This window comes from Amblyomma mixtum, chromosome 8 (assembly GCF_055824585.1).
Source record: "Amblyomma mixtum isolate Tamu chromosome 8, ASM5582458v1, whole genome shotgun sequence".
Classification (NCBI taxonomy): domain Eukaryota; kingdom Metazoa; phylum Arthropoda; class Arachnida; order Ixodida; family Ixodidae; genus Amblyomma; species Amblyomma mixtum.
In genome coordinates, this window is record NC_143019.1 from 72,825,381 (window position 1) to 72,846,533 (window position 21,153).

Here is a 21,153-nt window from a genome sequence, read left to right on the forward strand (position 1 = left end):
GGATTTTCCCTCTTGGTAAACAGAACACATGTTTGTTTTCTCGGGAAGATCAGCAAAAGCACTCTTCGGCATGTACCGAGAAAAATACGCATACGGTATCGGTAGACCATCAAGGTCATTCTCATTCTCGTCACCAGATGACTGAGGGGGATAAGTGGCTGCTAGCTTATTGAAAGCTTTCCTGCACCACGACCTTTTTGCCAGTGTTGCTTCGTCAACTTCATCACCGCTGGAGGCAGCCGAGAGCTCACATCCACGTCGTTCTCAGCGTCTTCAACCACCGACACGTAACCATCCTTCAGTGCAGCAAAACATGACATCTGGATCCTCGAGACGCAGATGTCGATTAATCAAGGCCGCTTTGCCGTTGATTAAAACATGCCGGTCGGAATTTTCGCCTCGGCAATAAAAAAAAACAAAAAAAAATAGGCATTACCAAAAAAAAATGTTCTGCCCTTGCATGCAACAGGCGCTGGTGGTTTATAACCACTGAGGCCTAGTGTCCTATATATAGGACACACACATCGCGGCATGCTGCGACAAGTGTACTAACCACACAGAAAACGTTCTGCAACTGTCAAAGCCTTTGGTGTCTTTGAAACAACCTGCAAAATTCTAATCACGAACACGTTCTTAGGTATGGAGTAAAAAAAATGGCGAAAATAGCACTTACCACTACAGCCGCCGTTCCCATCATCCACCATTTTGTTTGTTTACTCTCGGCGCGATGACAAAGAAGACGAAGGAGAAAGTGATGTCGGTGCTTATATGGATGTCTTGGGAGTCGGCTGAGTTCTTGTTTCACATTATTGCGCATTTTAATGATTCACTGCCTCCATTTCCATATTGAACTCCTCGCACAAGAGCAGGAGCTCATCTTTGACTGCTGTCCGTTTTCTCTCTATGCACTGCCCACTCACACAACAGAGCTCGTAAAGACCTGGCGGGATTGAGGAACTGGCGTCATTTTCATGGCGCAAAATAGGTGCCAAGCCTTTCCTGCGTGCCTTGTGCACAAAAATGCATGCACTCTCCTCGTCACTTGGTTGACAATGAGGTGGCTGAAAGCCGGTGTTTGCAGAACGATAGTGCGCTCTTCCACATGGATTATGTGTTCACTGCATTCTGGCTGCTTCAAGAGTGCTGGGCTTCTCTGCTTCTCGGTCACAAGCGAGGTGGCGTCAACAGCGCCAGTCTTAGCACAGCAGAGGCGCACGCTCTTGCTCTCAACTGCCAATTTGTGCTGTTCTCATGAGTTCGTATATTGGTCATGGCACGTAATGCTGAACCCGGGCCAAAGCAGTGAGCCGAAAGATGGCGACCCAATCATTTTTTTGTCGGCCTGAAAGAAACTGCCCAGTAACGTCCAAAGTGGCCGCCAGGTTTAAAGGGACTTTGTGTATGCAGGCAGCATCTTACAACTCAAGGGCTTCTTTGCCATCGCTCCCCTTCCTGGAGTGGCCATCACGGGGTGGCTATTGGTTGTTTTTATTTTTAGTTTCATGCCAAGCATGTGTTAGGGCTCAGGATGGGCAGCCCTTGGCCTCGTTGCTTCTGTGCTTTTCACTACTGATGCCACAGCAGTAGTACTTCGCTTTCCTCTTTCCTCGGTTGCTCCATTTAGTTGCCTGGGTGCCCTGAGCGGTGTCCGTGCTTTCAGAGGAGCCACAAGGATGTAGGAGCAGCATGTAACTGTGATCCTATCTTGAAGATACCCTCGGCCCTTGGACGCGAAAATGAGTAAGCTACTCAGCCATGATGGGGGGGGTGGGGCCAACAAAGGCAGCCGGCGTCGCCATGCGCTCTGGTTCTGTGTGCTCCCAGACATCCTTAGAGCATATGGGGTGTTATGTTTCGTCTTCGTCGTGTGGAAAAAACGGTGCGGCTGCAGCGGAATGCCGATAAGTCACTGCAGGCACGCGGGGTGAACTCCTGGATTAGCCACGGAAGCGGCGACAATAATCCCACCCGCAACTGGCCAGCACAGCTCTGCAGTGCGCCTGGGGTTAGCTGAGTCCAGTCTGACAACAGCGTCTGTCTGCCAGGAAGAAGTTTTCAGCGAGCGTCTCCTTACACCGTGTAGACTTGCACGTAGCCTGGACCCTGCACGTGCGAACGCATGAAATGCGCGGGAACGCTGCTCGTGGACATTCCAGCGTCTGCGTGACGTGGATGGCATCTTCCTCCCTCTCGCAGTGCGTGGCGGGGGAGTGTTCCCTAAGGAGAGAGGGTGTGATGGGTGCCACTGTGAACTTTCCACGACACTCCTTCCTCGGCAGGCCTGGCCCCCATCTAGGGAACCTAGGGAAAGAAAATGCTTTAAAAACTCGGCAGCGTCTCACCATCGGGCATCTCATCATCAAGCCTCTCGCCGCCAAGCTCCTTTGTTTGTACATAATGTAATTTAATTGTATAAAGTTTTTCTCCTTGCCTTTCCCGCATCCTCGTCTCCGACCTCTCTCATTCCCTCTCTGGCGCAACCATGCTACCTGATCTGCAACAGGGGATAGTTGCTGCGGTCTCTCATGAGATGCCCTCTACTCAGAGTGGCAAGCTTGGGAAGAAATCAGCCACCAAGTGACAATGGGGAGTAGTTGTTTGGTGCCCACCTTTTGCTGGTCGCAAGCCAGGTAATGGGTTGGTGTCAAAGGTCCCCAGCCAAAAATCAGTTTTTTTTTAGCAATGAGATGATGGAGATTATTTACCTAGCACTGATAAGAAGAGGTGCAAAGCATTATACAAAACAATGCAACACATGCAAAGTGCTACTAGAGAGAGGCTACAGTGCAGCGAAAGATCTTTGCATGAGAGAGACAAGCCAAGAGCAAATTTGTTCACCAGGCACTGTGGCAGCCTGACGACTGGAGTATCACGATAGGCTGTCTCAAGGACTGGCATGCGCTCCCTTGCAGGACCATGCCTGGGTGAGTGGTGTTGGCCTGAGAGTCGTGCGGAAGCACTTCTTCGAAACTGCTGTAGAACTATGGCACGGGGCTAACTGACGCGCTAAACGTCCTTCCTATATAGGCTGTGCTGCGTCTGTCACTTCAAGCCAAGGCAGGCGCGCACATACACTTAGCATCAACAACACAACCACTCTCTTACCCTCTCGCCAAGGCACTTGTCACCAAGAGGGTTCGAGTCACTTCTCTCCGACCTGGCACCACTGTGCGAGAGTGAAGTGTAGAGGGTATCATTCAACTTGTACAAGGTGATGTGCTCACCATAGGTAACCAGGGGTTGTTTCTCCAAGCTTCTCGATACTTCTGCGGCATGCGTGGACGAGATTCCTTTCGTGCTGTGCCATTTTTCCTAATGTGCGCCGATTTCTGTGACAGTAGGGCTGTGGTAAAACTAAACCAAAAAGGATTTGCATTTTCCAGTGACACTAACGACAACACTCCTCACCACTTGGCCTTGGCCTCGTAATCTAGAATTGTTTGGTTGGCTGGCGATGAAACTTCAGCTGGCAAGGCAGTGCGGGGTTCCGGTGGTTAGCCTGTCTCTGGACCTTGGTGTCTGGTTGTACGTGGATAGTTGGCCTTCAGCATCAAGCTCGTAGAGCAGGTCTCTTAGCGCAAGCACTGCTACTGCCATGTCCTCAAATGCACTGAACATCATTACGATTGCTTCACTTTGTATTTCTGTATTTATTTTGTTGGGCACATCATCATCATCAGCCTGACTATGCCCACTGCAGGGCAAAGGCCTCTCCCATGTCTCTTCAATTAACCCTGTTCTTCGCCACTTGCGGCCACCGTATCGCTGCAAACTTCTAAATCTCATCCACCCACCTAACTTTCTGCCGCCCCCTGCTACGTTTGCCTTCTCTTGGAATCCACTCCGTTACCTTTAAGGACCAATGGTTATCTTGCCTTCACATTACATGTCCTGCCCTAGACCATTTCTTCCTCTTGATTTCAACTAGGACACAAATGTAACTAAATTTCGCTGGTGTCATTATCTGTCTAGGACGGGAGTCAAAAAACCAGAGAGGTGTACGTCTCCCAAAACAATGTTTACTGCAACAATCAACAACAACTACAAAACTAAAAATAAAAGGGTTACATCACATTGAAAAACATGCAAAAATATGGCAGAGTTCCCACACACAGGTAGCTTTAAGAATAAAGTCAAGTAGTTCTAATTAGTCTTTTGATTTCATGTAGCAATCGAATGAAGGACAATGAAAACAGGCCAGTTGGTACTTAAGGTGGATGGCGGTGAGGAATGTCGCTAGAGGAGACCTCACCGGGGCCTGCGGTACGTAGCCGAAGGGGCATCTCGACTTTCCGGGTCATTGCCGAGATGCGTCGGCCTGGGAGGGCAGCCTCACTGCGTGTTTCCTTCACTGGCGCCAAAACTCGAGTCCCCTTGTCTCCCCTCGGGGCTGCTGCACGGAGGGGACGCAGTGGAATACATTCCTCCTCGCCCCGCGGGTGCGCTGCGCCCATGTATCTTCGCGGCCATGGAATCACACGCACTTGTGGTCCCCGGAGCTGCACGCCCACGCTGTCTGGTTTTCTTCAGTCTCCGTGTAAACGATTATTGCATCCGCGCAGACGTGCGCACTTTGCACTGTCTACTTCGCTCCTTCCCCGTAGCTATGTCGGCTTCGTCCGCTGCATGCCATACTTTCTATCTTCTGTTCCTTTCTTGGCGGCCCCGTCTCGCACTCAGTCGTGACAAGTACCCCTCCCCCCACTTAAGAGTTTTCCCATGAAGGAAAACTACTCACTCGCATAATATGCACAAACACGCACACACAAGTCATGAGAAACAGCACTGCTCACATAGTATGCACGTAAAGAACAGCAAAGCACGTACATCGCACGGTCTGGCATAGTGTCTTTACAGAGACTGTTTCCCGTGTGTGTAGGAAAGGTAGGGTTGGTGAGCAGGGAGAGACCGGCTTGTTGCGTGGCTAACTATACCCGACGTCCTTTCGGTGTGTCGTGTGGATAACCCCAGGCTGTATGTAGGGCGTTAAAGTCTCCCACGACGAGTAAGGGGCACTTGTTGGCTATGAGTTTTGCAAGTGTAAAGGTGCGTTCGAAGTTACCTTGAATGCACTTAGGGTGGCTATGCACATTTAGGATAAAGTTACTGTTCGCTCGAGCGTGTTGCTGCACAAGTTCGATTAGAAGGTGATCAATGTCTTCAATCACTATGGAATGGGAGACGGTGGTGATTGAACAACGAACCAGAAATGCTACACGATGGGGTGTGGGGGATGTGGACAGAAGAGGAGCATAGCCGGGGAGGGTGAGTGGGCAAGGATGTTGGGTCCTGTAGTGCAGGACAGCATTTGGTGGATCATGTGACGCTTCTAGCCAAATCCCCGGCAGTTCCACTGCCAGACTGTAAGATTATGGTTTGGAACTGTCATCATGACTACCTATAGAGGAGGGTGCTGTAACGGGGCTTCGGAGCCTTGAACTATGGCTCGCCTGTCCTTCTGGTGCTTTGGGCTTCTTGCATCTGTTTGGGGTGGGGTCACAAAGCGTGACCCCTTAGCCGGAGTTTGGGAACCGGGACTCAAGATCGTTACAATGGTCAGAGAATCCTTGCGTTAGCAAGTCTAATCGGTGGTGAAGAACAGCGTTGTCTTGTGTTATGCGGATTACCGCGTCTTTGAGGGGTGCGCATTCCTGGTTGATGTGAGTTATAGCGTCCTGCAATTTTGCCTCAAAGTGAGCTGCAAATGACTCAAGCAGGGTTGGTATGTTGTTTAGTGAGAGGCGCGGAGAGAGGGGGCGTTGTGCACGGAGGTCAATTTGTAGAGGGGTCAATGTCAGCCTCCATTGCTAGCAAATCAGGAGAGGAATTAGGCTTGGAGTGGGTGGACGGGGTATGGGCAGAGTTTGGGATGTGGTAGGAGAGGGGGGGGGGGGAAGGGGGAGGGGCAGGTGGGCAGGTGGAATGGGAGATCCAGTGGCAAGAGCACTTATCTGGGCTTCCAGCTTGGTGATATGTTGACGAAGGGCGGCGGCTTCTGCTCGGGCTGCTGTAGCTTCTGCTTTAGCCGCTGCTGCCTTCCCCTGGGATTTTGCCAGAGCTTGTTGTAGACTGGGAGTTGCTGTCCAGGATGTCATGTCCTTTTGTGAAGAGGGGGAGGTGTCCCACACTTGTTTCAATGGCACTGTGTTGGTTGGGCTGGGTGGGTCCAGACAACAACTTGGGTAAAATTGTCCCTGGATAGGACCAGTCCTTGCTGCTGCGTTTGTGGGTGGTTTGGCTGTTTCCGTGGCTGGTGAAGGTTTCGTCCCTTGCAGGATCCCGTGCCTGTCAGGTGTTGTACAGAATGCACTTGGGCGTGCAAAGAGTCTTGTTCAGAATGTTGTGTTCCACAACGGCGGCAAATATTGGTCTTGGGGCTTGAGCATACGTCGTGGCGGTGACCCGGCTGTCTGCAGTTTGTACAGGCACCCTGACTGTGGCGGTATGGTGTGCAGCGGTGGATGGCTCCCATATATTTGATGGAGTGAGGGACTGTGCTTGCATTGAAGGTGATTAGGATAGAGTGTGTCTTTTCCATGCGTCGTGCTGCTAGTATAGTGTACTCCGGATTTCTTTTGACCAGGTCTTGGTAGAGTTACGTCGGCGTCTCGTCGTCATAGGCGTTCGTGATGACTCCTCTGGTAGCCCCCGGTGGTGGTGCCATGTATGCCGCACATGGATAGGTTTTGTCTCCGATGGTGATGGAGATCAGCTAACCAAGATTATAGTTGCAACTGGTCAGTTGCAAAAAAAATGCACTTCATATGAAATAATTACAGTATTTGCACCAATGGACTTTTAATTCCATGATGCAGTTACAGCAGTGCTTGCTGTGCCAACTGGTGCCATCACTCTGCTTTTATTGAGTCCTGAATTTTTTTGCACAGGATATTGGCGTGGTGTTTTCATCACAGCACTTCTGTCACTCTTATTAACTTTCCCCCAGTGCTCAAGGGTTGCTGAAAATAAAATGGCAGAATGTCAGTCGTGAACGTGAGCGGCATCTATGAGCGGCACCTGCAATAACTTCCACCTTTCCTGGAGTCAGCCTTGGTTTGGCTGCTTCAGCCATGCCCCTCTTCCATGGTGCAGTACCACCCTTCACACTCCGCATAGCAAAGACCCGACTGAGTCGAAATCGCCTGAGCCATCTCTTTCACTAGAGTGGATTTCCTGTGCTTCGTAATTCTGTTGGCTTGCACTTTTGAAAGTGTGATACCATTCTAGTGGTGAAGCTGTAATCAAACATTTTATGCTCAAAATATCAGCCTGGAAAATGAGCTGGTTTCACGGGCAAGTTCACTTAGTACAGGTACAAGGCTTGTGCTTACAGAGCCATCAGGAAGGTATGTGAAGTCTGCAGCATGTTCCTTGCTGGCCCCTGAAAGTTCCACCCTGTTAAACATTTCAACGGTTAACAACATAGAGACAATTACGCTTGGGCTAGGTAGCTGACAATTCTCCTAATGTCTCCAGGCAACTCACCTTTTGTAGAACCACCAGCTTGAGGCAGCTGAGTAGAGAGGCCTGTGTGACAATACGTTGCATGCTTCACTAGATCTTTGTACGCTAGCGCCCCATCTACCATCACACTGAGTTAGCAAAACTTAGTTTTCCTGCACTGGCTACGTATGGTACTGTCAGCAACGAATAAGACGCAAGCAGGAGTACTGAAGTGCCAACATAAAAGTACCAGTGTATTAGTTCCTGGAGAGGAAATATAAGTGAGTTTAACACTTCCAAAATACAGTTTTTGTGCCTTCGAAATGATATTATCCCCCGCTTGATGTTCCCTCGTCTGAAAGGTTCTCGGCTCTCTGTTCATGGTTCAGTTACTTTAGTCGCATTTCATTTGCTGCTAATAGTACATGGGGATTAGCGTCATAAAGTGACACAGGCTATGCTGGACACTGTAGTGGAGAGCTTCAGAATATTTTGGGCCACCTGGGGTTCTTCAGCGTGTGCTGACGTTGCATGGTAGATGGGTGCCTTGCTTTCGGCCCCCATTAAAACATGACCACTGTGGCTGGCATCAATCAAACCTGCATCCTCGGGCTTAGCACTTGAGCGGCCTAACCAATGAGCCACCGCAGCAAGGCTGTACAAGCTATAAATACAGAGTAAGTAGAACTGAAATCATAAATTTCTAATGGAAAAAGGACATAATTATAAACTCACCTGCAAGTGGATGTGCTGGCAACGGCTTTAAGTACGGGTTGTCTAGCTATAAATAAAAGGAACAGAATAAGGATGATGCATTTCGGTACAAAATGAACCTGCAATAATGTCTCCGCACCTGTTCTTAAAGGGACTATGAAACAAATTTATTGAGATTATGTAAAGATAGGCAATCCATCACTCGTCACTCCAGCGCAAGAATTTTTGAGCTAGCATCAATAACAACGAAGTTATAGGCGATTAAAAATCACCCTCCTCCTCTCCCCCCTCAACTCGTACGCGCGGGGCACCATAAAAAAATAAAGAAAACAGCTCCGGGACTGGGCTCCGCCCATGAAAACGTCATTCGCTGAGGTTCGGTTTACGACTTCCGGTTGTCGCACTCGCAAGGAGCAGCGTGCGTCGGCAGCGTCTCTCCGGTCTCGACGCTTTCTTGGATTGCGGCGCGCGCGGGTTTCTTTGCTAGTTGGCAGAATGGACCCGGACCTGTTCCCGGCTCACACAATGTTTTATTTTTTTGTGCGCTGGTTCGGCCGTCACACCGATGCTGCCAAGTCTTGGTGTGAAACACCGTGCATATACTGAGCCTAGCTCTCGAATGATGTTGGACACCCGGCTGCGGGATCGCAAAATCGCGCCGCCCGACTTAGAACACAAGGAACATACGGTATTACGGTCGTAAAACGGACGGGAGAGTCAAATAAGGTCGGGACCGAGTCTACATGTCGAAGCAGGAGCCGAATGTGAACAGCAGCAGTACGTAGCCGTCAGGCCAAGGCCCTCCGCGACAGCTAACGCTTCGAATTCGTCCTGTGCCCTAAGTAAATGCGGCACCTTTTTTTAAGTTCTCGTAGATAAAATTGTCTTCCATCGCAGATCATATCGTGTAAACTTCCATACCGATCGCTGTAAGCTGGAAACTCACCTTCCCGGCGGGAAGAAACAGTGTCGGCAGCGACTTCGGTCGAAGCTTCAGGTGCTTGACATTCATGCCTGACTATCGAACGAGCGCTGGGTTATAGTAGTAAGCGTCAGGTGCGAAGTGTCGACCGCAAACGCGAAGTCTTCGGCGTGCGTGCGACGCTGGCAGTACGATGCGCTCCATCCAGGCTGCTCGCTCACGCACGTCTCTAGGAGTAACATGCCTGAATTCAACACCTCGCCAGTCACTGGGTTTGCAGCCGACGACACAGCAAGGCGTATTCATCTTGGGCGGTCGAAAAAGGCACTGCTAGTGGCTCCCGAACTCGCGACAGAAAGAGGCGGCAGAGGTAAATTAAAACCATATGCGCGAAGGCAATGCCCTCGCTCGCGCTTGCCCCAGGGGGTCGCGCGGCAGCTCGAGCAGACGATTTTCACCGCTACCGGAAGTGTGCCCGTGACGTCGAAGCTGCCGCGGCTCTAGCGAATGACAGCGTGTGGTGGCCTGCCGACGTCATGGGACTAGTGACGTCTATCTTCCCGGTTTTGGTTTCAGAATTGCTCCCTACGAAGACACCAAGCGGCCCGCGAATTTTGAAAAACACGGTTTTTAAAAATTCATAATAAATTGCCGGCTGAGTTCCGAAGACTCATACTTGGTGTCAATGCTTCTGAGCATCACTTCTAACATTTACAAGCGGCTTTTAATTCTTTTCATGGTCCCTTTAAGCAGTCCGGCTCAGCAACATATTGTACTAGCAGCCCACCACTTTCTGTATACAACAACAACACAGTAAAGGTCATGCATCTTAAATCCATTCAGCTGCTTGCAGCGTCTAACTTATCGTCTTTTGCAGATTTCACCTCGGGTTCAATCTGATGCTGCATATAAAGAAAATTATGAGTTGAAAGTAAGCTTAGTCAGCTGCATGCCTTCATGCAAAAAAAAAAAAAAAACTACCACATAATCTGCGACTGTCCTTAACTCAGGACGAACTGGCTGGCTAGTTGGTTACACATCTCAGAAATTTTAACGAGCGCACGAGAATGAAACGAGGACTGAAAGAAGACACACACCACAAAGCGCCGTACTGCAACTGATTTATTTTGCATGCGAAGCGCCCAAATTTATGCAATGCATCACTGGCACTCGTGGAAAAAGAACAAACATAAAACAAACACCACGGTGATATGTCTGGCTGCTCCTTGATAGCGGTGAAGGCCGTCGAGCCGAAACCAGGCCACGTCATAAACAAGAAAACCCAAACATTATCGAGACAGAGTAAAACACGTGGAAGGGCAACATTTAGCAACAGCCGTTACTGGGGCATTAATGTTAAGAAATGACGCTCCTTTGCACTTAACTGCACAGAAGCAAAGCTGAAACAATTATCCTTAAGTTTATGGATTTCACATGCTTCCATGATCTCCCTTGTGATTTTTTCCGTGCACACCTGCGCAGAACTGTTATGTCACCTTTTCAAAATGCACAAGCAATTTGTGCTCTACAGGTTGTAATGTATGACAAATGTCTGGAAAGGTTTACTTAGGAAGTGGTATTAATAGCTTGAATTTGGTTTCTCTGAGACTGAAAACAAGAGACTGAAAATTTTTTTTCAGCAGAGATTTTCGTTCATCCGGCGGCTTTTCCCTGAATGCGCGACACTTCCGGAGGGGGTGAGGCTTCCTGTGCAGAGGACAATACTTCGTTGTATCATGCCACTTCTTTAATGCGTTTGAGGGAGGATGGTCAGTGCCTGCTTCCACGTCCGTCACTTGCACTGAGATGGGCGTTCTTCACGGGCTGCCATCCGTTGCCCATCTGTCTACTCTTGTGAGCCTTGAAGGGGTGCTGCTTGCGGAGCTGAGTTTGAAGCTAGGATCGTTTCTCGTTTTCGTTTGGTCCCTGATAAAGCTGGCAAAGAACGAGAAAGGGGGAAAGGCGACCTGATGATTCTGTTTGTACTTGGAGCCTTTCACGATCCACATGTCTTGCAAGCGCTGGGGCAGCTTTTCTACAATGGGGTTTACCCCTCTTGCGGTGTCCAGATAGGAGATCATGGTTAAAGAATGCAGCGCGAAAAGACGAGGACAAACGAAGAAGTCGACAGGACTAGCGCTGGCGTTTGTCCTTGTCTTTTCGTGCTGCATTCTTTAACCATGATCACTGACCAACAAGCCCAAACAGCCACTTTAGTTCAGATAGGAGAGCCCAGTCAGGTGAGGGTCACATTTTGCTGCCTCAACTTCAAGAAGGAGATCTCCCAGCTCTCAATTTCTGGGTGTCTTTGTCGGTCAGTCTGGGGAAGCTCGAAATTCTTCGAAAGATGGCCTCTTCTATAATTTCTGGGCGACCATAGCATTCCTCAAGTCTTTCCCAAACTACCTTTAATCCGGCTTCTGGGCTGTCGACGTGCACGGAACGCAGCCTCTTTGCGTAGCTTGACGACTCGGTCCCAAGCCATTTCACGTCAAGTCCCTCGCTTGCCGTGACTTCGAGAGTCCGAGTCATTCCCTTGAACGTAGATTTCCACGAACGGTAGTTTTCAGGGTAGTCGTCGAACTTCGTAAGCGAGGTACTCACAAGGTCGCGTCGAATCAGATACTTTGCCATGGCGGTCAGTTCAGGGGCGTTAGCTTCTTCTCCCTGATGACGAGCAATGTTCTGCGTGATGCCTTCCTTGGCTGCGAGCGCTTGGTGTGCATGGAGCGTGGTCTTCAGGTGCTTCATCGGCGTTCTGACAGACCACTTTGCAAGAGACTGCAAAACAGAGACTGCAAAACTCTTTCGATATGCGTGGTCTAACTGTGTTTGCAGGATCGAAGTATAGTTCTCCTTTTTGGCCGATGCCTGGTTGCTTTCTTTCTTTTCGGCAGCCTGGAAGTCACGCAGTGTACGATAACTTTCCTGGATAAAACTATGCGATCTCCGGTTTGGGAAAAGACTGCTTCTGGAAAGGCAATTAAACTCTGTCATGTGTCTGCGGATGCAACTCCTTTCGGGAGGGTGTCTTCTTGTTCAAGCGCCTTTAGAATGCCCGTATGACATGAGTCTTAGTCTGCGTCCGTGGAGCGCTTGAGGTGTCCACCGACAAAGTGAACTAGCAATGTGCCTTTCTTTTTCTCAAAACTGAGAGAGGTTTTGCACCATGAATAAGATTAGACTGGAAATAAGACTGTCCTATTTACTTCATGCAAGCCGCCCCTGCTCTCTTGCTATCTCTCTGTGATCTTGAAGCATGAAGGGGTCCGACGATGCCGCGTTGCGCATCTTAGCTGATGAGAAGGCGCAGCGGCCTCATAAAACACCGCTGCGCTTTGCGTCGCTCATAAAAGTATAGCAGGGGTAAGGTATACTTTTATGAGTATAGCTCACGGATAAGCGCACTGTTTACCCCTGCTTCTTATCTTCTTAATGAATGCTGGGTGGGAAGAGAAAAACATGGAGCCAGAAATCGGTACGCTCGCGAACCACGAAAGTTTGCAGGACAAATTTCTTTAACCACAAAGGAAATCGCTTACCTTTGCTTTTTGGCCTCAAGCAAACATGTGCAGAGAGAAGTTTGAAAACTTTCTCAGTGACATATGGCTGGATGATGCCAAGGGCCTCTGAGATCGGTGACGGAGCCTTGCGCCGCTGTCTCTGCAGTCTTTTAATAGTTTTCCGCTGGCTTGCTATCTTGGCTTGAAGACGTTTAATGGTCCGTTTGTACTTCTTTGATGGAGAACTGGTCTTAGGTATGACCGAAAATGCTGCAACAGACAAAAATAATGATATAAGAGCGAACAGCAAATCATCTCGTACGAGCACTGACCTCACTCATTCATGACCAATATAAATCAAGGTTATAATGGATATGGGAAGTTTTAAAAGCTCCTTAATCATAGACACTGCTTCGAAAGAAGCCTGCTCATAATAAATATGGCAAGCGTAATTTCATTTTATCTGCTCTATTTGAAAGGAGCTGTGGGCATTGCCACTCTGTGGTGCTAAGGAGTGTCACATAGTCAATCGGAGAACAATGTTTGAAAATATTGCAATAACAGTGCGACTGCAGGTGCGCGTGGTCCTCCCTGAGCCAGTGGTAGGCGTTCAGAAACAGAAATGACTGAGCAACACAGGAAGTAACAATGAGCATGAAGACAGTACACGTGCCTGTGATCTTGATGAAATGTTTTTGTGCATTTCCCCAACCCTTGCCCCCTTAGGCTTCCTAATAAGAAGCTGTATACACATTTTCTTATATAGGCAAAAAAGCATAATTACAATTAAAAATGCGACACCGTTCCTCTTGTGAGAGAATAGCCCAGATTAAATGAGAGCTCTTCAGAGCCCACACTGGCCTTGTTCTCTTGAACATGCATAGTCCTTTTAACGATAGCCTACTTTAAATGTTGTGAATAGAAAATATTGCATGAGAAACAGCTATATTAAAGCCATATTTACCATGTGCAGTAGGACATTCCCTCAGGGAACTGCTGCTGAACTGGTCCTCAAAGGTATCCTCTGTAGTCTGCACATTCACTTTGGATACTGCTGCCAGAAAAATCTTGCACGCTACCTGAAGAGCTTACTACAACAGCAAAATCTGTGAGCTGAAAGTAAACACCACGAACTCACCTATCAAAGAAGCCTCTTTTGTCACGAGTGAGCTACTGGCCAAAGATTCCTCCAGCGAGCCCGCAGAAGGCCCCTCGCCAGTCACAAAGGAGCTGCCGCCTGCAGCGGTTTGCGCATCTTCGTTATGAAAAAAAAAAATTGTGAGTTCTGCACTCACTGTGGACATCAGGGCATTCTAATATGTAGGAGCCGCTGCTCAAAAACTCTTCTGGGAATCCTGCAGAAAGTTATCAACAGTTAGTCAGTGCCAGTCATAAAACAAAAAAACTGAAGCTTATACCCCTGTCACACGGGCACTTTCGATCCTCACTGAGTCAATGCTCATCGAACTCAATGCAGATTGACGGTTGTCAAACGGCCACTTTCAAGCGCAACCGAGCTCGATCCTGCTTGACTCGATGCCGGCCCCTCAAGAGTGCTTGAGGTTCCAAGCACAATCGAAAGCACTCTCGCTCTCACGAAGCTATAAAAATAAACACTAGTTAACAAAACAAAACTACAACTGTTGCTGTTGTAATTGATTAAAATGCAAGAGAGAACATTTTCAGGCACTATGCCTGCTTATGTGCAAACATATTTATAAATAATCTCGACACCATGCTCCAAGTTTCTACGTCAGTGTAAACAACAAAGATGGCGTCCTCCTGCTCGTCGACGCGCAACTGATGGAGAGAGCGCGAGACAGCCGCTCTCATCGACTGCTGGCTAGACCGCCTAGATAATTGTCGGCGCCAGAAGAGAAACGCTGTGGTCTACGCAGAAATCGCGGAGGTGTTGCAGCCCCTCAGGTTCCATCACACAACAACAGAGGTAAATAGGTGCGTCGCATGTCTGGCTACGGATTTGGCTGCCGCTGCCCCCGCAGCCATAACATCACCATGTTATGGCTGTTGGAGGAACAATTGGCGCCACCTAACACGCATGAGGGAAACTTCTCAAGGAGCATTGAAAATGCCCGTGTAGCACCGGATGTTTCGAGTGTGCTGGAAAATCTCGATGCAGATCGAGTTCAATGAGCATCGAAAGTGCCCGTGTGACAGGGGTATTATTCTCGCCTCGAGATGCAAGTTCTGCAGTCACGCAGCAGTCACGGGTAGAAGTCACGCCATAAAGACCTGGAAATATTTTTTGTTTGCGAAAATTGCACAGCACGTACTATTAAAAAAATAAATTTCACTTTCACATTCATTTCTTGGTAGCTGGAACAAAATAATATGAAAACCACCAGTTCACAAACAAGCAATTTGTGGACCTTTGAATAACTGGTAGTGCAATATTATAGTGGTGTGAGCTATAGGCAGACTTCAGGTGAAGGCGAGATAGCCCTGCAGAGTCTTTAACAATAAATGTGCCTAGGTTCATTGCTTAAGTACTGAAGGAAATGTCCTGCTGAATGAAAAGTAACAGCCTCGACATAATAAAATTTAGGATTTTTTAAGAGCCAGTGTCGTTAGTCGGTGAGATAAACACCTTCAGAGCAAACTGTCGACACTTAATTTAAACAGGCTGCAGCCATTGCAGAGAACTGATTTCCTGTCAAACACTTACACTGTACAACTGGCAGAACACTAGGCACAGTCGGCTTTGTGAGCGTTGTGTGGCCAAGGTCCATGAAATCTTTAGCAGTGAAATGGCTGGCCGGATTTCTTAGGTCATCTCTTCCAGTGTACTGCTATCCTGCAGTGGCGATGAAGTCCCTAGTGTAAAGGTAATTGCTTGAATAATATTCTTACACTTGGTACCACAAGGTGTTTGTACCAGAGGCAGTTAATATAGCCACTCTTTAAGGAATAAAAAAATAAAGGAATAAAAAATTGTGGGGGCTGCAGCAAGCTTTTATGGTAGGCGCTGACCAAAAAGCATAACTTTACTTTCTCGAGGGGGTCTTGAATTAGCATGTACACCACTTAAAATAATACGTATCAGACAAAGCCAGTATTGAGAGCCCTGCTCACTTATCCTTTTTTGCCACTTCTTTTACGGCTTATCTAAAATAAACATAAAAATTGTTTAGTCGCTCTGCCACTGCAAGCATTCCGAAATAATCATTACAATATTTAGTAACCCGTAATGGTAATAATCTACAATACATTAAACTTAAATGAAGAAGCCGTTTTGCCCAAGCCTTCCTATTATGAAGCTAGCGCTAGAAATGTGAATAAACGATTTTTGTTTTCACCCTTACTGCGCAGACAGTAAGCGTAAAGAAATCCAAAACTTAAGAAAACTCAACACACCTGCTGTCTTGTGGTGTACGAAAGAAACTATTTCCTGGCTTCTTGTGCGTTCTGCCATTGTTCTGGCACCACGACACAGAGCAGTACACAGACACAGTACACGGAGCATGTGGAATAGGAAGAAACTCCTAGAGAAGTTTGGCCACGTAACCAGTGACTGCCACAATGCTTTCCTCGAGTGGCACTATGCATCCCGAGATGGTGTCTTCTGATCTGCTGTGCAATGTCTCTTGGAACACACTCCGAAACAGAAGGTCATACTCATCCATCACACATGTAGTGACCAATAAACTATGCTATGCCCAAGTACAAGCTAGGCGAACGACAGAAGGATTGAAAGACAACTGTAACTCTCAATGTCCATGAACTTTCCCCTTCAAATGCAACAGTGGTTGCATTTGTCTTTGATGTGATGATGTGATGCAGACCTGAGAGGTCACTAGGCAGTTTTTATCAGTGCGGTATGAAGTGAAAGTTGGCTTTAGTCAGTATATCACACTGCCAGCAATAAAGAGTGGGCAGTTAGCGCCCGTCCTGTGGTATCTTTTTTTTGTGTACTTGTTCCTTAGTGCTGAATGAATGTTATAACATTAGATGTAGGGTTGTAGAAGCAAGAAAGAACTGGCAGCCTTCATACTGCGTACAGTAAAAATATTACAGGTAAAAAATTTGTTGCTAGTAAACATATTTTGCACAGTATATGGAAGAATAGCCTTTTCCAAACACCAAGCATACTCGGCAAGCTTAGCTACATGACTCTGGATTTGCAGGAACAACAGATTGACAGAAATTTGTCAGTGCACAGCAAACGTTGACGATTTTGTCTAGAGGTGTGAACTGGTGTCCTTGTTTGGGAGTCGCATTCTTTAGTGGCAGAACAGATTTCATTATGACGTACTTCTTACGAACCAATCCTATCACCCTCTCAACGTGAATTCTGACATTTGCAAAATTTCTCATTGCCTTGACATCTACTGCTGACAATTGTCTTTTGCCTTTGGTGAATGCAGGTATGTGGAGCTTTGCACAGTGCAAGCCTACACTGTCAGCAGTATCAAAGCCTCTGTCGGCCAGTACCACATCACCGTGAGATAAATGGTCAAGAATGCTGCAGTGTTCAGTAATATATTTGTCAGGGGTCCTCCCTCCCCAACCATCGGAAATAAAGGTGCTCACTCCCTGAGGACATATTCCTGTAACAAGGTACCCATGTGGGCTAGTTGGTGTACATCAGACATAACTTCACCAGCGAAAGAACGAGACACGAGGAGAAGAAGAACACAGGACAACGCTGGACTAACAACTGAAGTTTAATCAAGAAACGGCCAACCTAGGTCACCAGAAGACGCATGAGTATCAGACACACCAAACAAAACAAACAGATACATAAGTGGCAGATCACCGAGGAGTGGATACATGCTCCAACACTGGCAAGCAACAAAATACAGATAATATGCCTATCAATCTTGCACGCGCACACTTCTGCTTAGGAAATTAACTTCCTTGCTAGTGAGATGCAAGGACGGTGCACTGACGCATGTGTCACTGTTTTGCAGCCTAATATGAAAGGCCTCGAGGATTTCCCTCTCCTCCCTGTTTTTCCCTTTTCCAATAACAGAAATGTTGTTAAAACCTGGAACACATTTTTTCAACTCCTGCAGTGACGTAGGAGAGTATTTGGATCTGACGAATTTTTCAGAGAATTATTATGTTCGCGTGCCCGGTCATTAACACATCTGCCAGTTTGGCAGATATTCCTATGAGGTACTTGGCTGTATTCCTAGATTTGCACTGGGACCAAGTCTAACATCTTGGTTACAGGGATGACGGCCGTTCAAGCTTGATCTCAAAGCAGTCGACTATGACCGCTACCTTCTCTCCGAATGAGTCAAAAAAGGCTTGAGGCAATCCTCCTTAATGCATGCCTTGAGGGCCATGAAATGAGAGGCAAAATGCAACATGTAGCCATTTGTCAAATTATCCAACATACAGTTGATTCTGATATGTTAAAGCGATAAGCAAGGTCCTGGTATGGCAGGTTTAACTTCAGCTTCATTACAAACACTAAAAATTTTTGAAACTTTCCTAGTGAGTATTGTGGTGTGTGCTTAACAAACGTCTTTAGGAGGTTGAACACAGCCATTATAAATACAAAATTTGGAAGACCTGTGTAGAATAACACTTTGTTGAGGTCTTCACGCAAGGACGCTTCGGACATTTCCATTTCCTCTTTTTGCCTGTTCACCGTGAGGAGCTCAACAGATAGTTTGCCGTAATCTTCCTCTAGCAATTGGAGGTCTCTGTCTCTGGAAAAAGAAGCAGATCAACAGAATTGCCTTGTGAAACTCTGGACATAATAAAATTGAGAGACCTTTAGACTAACAAGCTTGGAAATCGTATGCACACGAACGTGTCATACTGGATCCCAGAATGGGGGTCCATTGGAGTGGGCTCATCAGGCTCTAGTTCCAAGCCTGTGGCATGCTCAGGTGGTGTTACAGGCCTCATGGACTGTTGCACAATGCAGCAGCATGTGGCTTATTCTGCTGTCGCCGTTTACACCGCATGCAACGCGTGGATGCAACCACAGTAGTATGGTCATAACGGCCGTGGCCCAACCGCAGACTCTGTGCCCAGTCCGGATTTCCATCATCCATCAAATTGGCAGGCTTCCCTTTGAAGGAACACACATGCAAATGCATTAACTGCACATGTACTGTGTATTAATTGCAATGTAAAGCGCACAGTTAGCAATCTACAGAGCTATGACTAGCGCTTTCAGAAAAAGCTCGTCTGAATGCCGCATGTAAACTATTGGTAGCAGGAAAGAGAAGTGGCCAGGCGAGTTAGTTATAAAACGGCATAATCTGAAAATGCCTTTACCTTTGACGAAGTGAAGACCGCAAACACAGACATACTTATCATTCTTCAAGTCCTTTCTATTTATCCTTGCCAGCCAAATGCTCCAGCATTGCTCAGGCAAGAGCCTTGTTCATTCACATTGGTTCTTAATAACCGCGGGCAAAATAAACAGTCCGATATGTGGCTGTGCCTTGTCTTTGGTAGCAGGAGAATCGCTTCTCGTTCTGCAGCCAAAAATGGCACTAATTGTTGTAGTGAACAGACGTTACACCATTGTTACTGTGGCGGGAAAACTGCCCCGCGAGCCTTTATTGACACTTGCTATATCGCTCCCCTTCAGGAGGCATGATGAGAGATGATGACGATGAAAACGTTTATTTAAAGCCACAGTGCCTTAGTTGAAGGGAAGGCTGATCGGGTCCCTAGTCCGGGACGCTGTTGGTGAAAGCCGCTGCCGGTGCTCTGGCGACGAGGGCTCGTTGTTCCTCGAGGTCCGAGCTGGACAGGGCCGCCTCCCAGCCCTCCCGCGTTGGCTGATTTATGATGTCAATGCTGTCATTTTTCTGACAAGCCCATACCATATGGTATAAGTATGCCTTCTGGCCACAAAATTTGCACTGTGCCAAAAAGGACTCGGGCTCAATGGCGTGAAGCGTAGCTGGATTCACGTCCTGCAGTGCAATAATATCTGGTAATTTATCCAACGACTCTACGTATTGCTGTAGCGAATCCCTCTTCTTTCTAAACCCCCGGCAGTTCCACTGCAAAATCTGCAATTTAGGAGGGTGGGCCATGTTGAACACTAAAGGAAATCGCGCTTGGTGCGTCCACTCCGGTGTCGGGCAAATCATCAGCTGCAAGCTGTCTATTAGCCACCTGGCCAGTTAATTTTGGAACCTTCGTCTGCGTACACTTCGCAAGCTCCTGAAATTTCCGATCGATTCTGATTTCAAAGGCTTGCAGCTTAATCAGACGGGGCTCCAAGATGCCCTGTAAGACCCGCTCTACCACTGCCTGAATGCCCCTTTCAATAGCTGCCTGAACGTTTTTCTCAATAATAATTTGTAGAGTTCCTTCAAGGCTCGCCTGTATATTTTGCGTTGTGCGAGCTTCCAAACGCGGAAGGTTGTTCAGCAAACATCGCTCCACAATAGCCTCAATCCTGGCTTCTTTCTCTCTGGCACCGGCCCCCTTATCGGTCTCAGTCGCCACTGCGTTACTGTTTCTCTCCTCCTCCTCCTTTTTCTCACCCTGGGGGACAGGAGTTAGTGCCTGCTGAGTAGCAGGGAGGGAAGCATCCTCCTCCATTGCAGGTACGCCAGGCGTTTCTGGCATATTTACTCCCCCTGCCGATGTTCTCAGTTCCTGACTTTTATACTTCGCTAGTTCCTCTTTTAATCTGCTATTTTCCTCCTCTAGTTTCTCCAACAGCCAACGTGGGAGGCGGGGAAGCGGCAACCTGTGCCAAGCTCACCTTGCTGCCCGTGGTTTCCTTCGATCCGGCTGTTCCCGATTTCTTGTCGCCTGGACGACCGCTTCCTTCAGGCCCCTGCCGGGACGCCCCCATTGCGGTCTTCGCTGCAGGATCCGCTTCTTCTGTGGTTGTGGCCCAGGCCCTGAATTCTTCCGGTCCTCTCTGGATTTGACGCTGGTTGCTGGATTTCCTTCCGCCCGGCTCCGGCACCATTCCTGTATTTCGAGGTGCAGTCTGCGGAGTTTGTGAGATGTCCGCCCCCACACACTAGGCATCGGGGCTGGCACTCGTGCCCCTCTTCTTGGACGATGTTTCCACAGGCCCGGCAGAGCTTATCTCGTGGATTAGGGCAAATGTCCGCTCTATGTCCCACTGTTCCGCAGCGGGTGCAAGCTGGTGTGGTCTTCCGGTAGAGATGGACGGGCACAGCCTCTCCCCAGTAGAACACGTTAAACGGCACTTTACGGCCCTCGAACGTAATCACCGCCGCGTTCGACTCTCCTAATTTCCTCACACCCACCACGGGAGTGCCTGGCGAGTAAATAGCTTGAGCAATATCTGCTTCGGAAACTTTGGAAGCCACTTGAATTACTCCACGGCACGTATTTTCGGGCATCTTGAGGTAGACTTACATCGTTTGTAATTGGCCGCCAATCCGTAGACTCTCCACCGCGAGGACTTGCCGAATAAGTGCTGCGTCTCGAATTCCAACAGTGACTATGTTCTGATCCCACGCTGGCCATATTGCAAGTGCTTGTGATTTGCGTTCGATGCCGGCAGCAGCATATATAGCTTCTCCTATCTGATGGGGTACCCTTGTAATTTGACAAATTCAGCGTTCCCTTGGGTTTCACGACGAC

General features: G+C 48.1%; 1 long non-coding RNA gene and 1 pseudogene across 1 annotated transcript in view; one reads left to right on the forward strand and one right to left on the reverse strand.

The window, feature by feature from the left end:
- Positions 1 to 21,153, forward strand: part of LOC149332979 (uncharacterized) — a 90,003-nt gene that overhangs the window by 23,980 nt on the left and 44,870 nt on the right. The window lies entirely within an intron of this gene.
- LOC149332981 (uncharacterized) lies at positions 17,653 to 20,386 on the reverse strand (annotated as a pseudogene).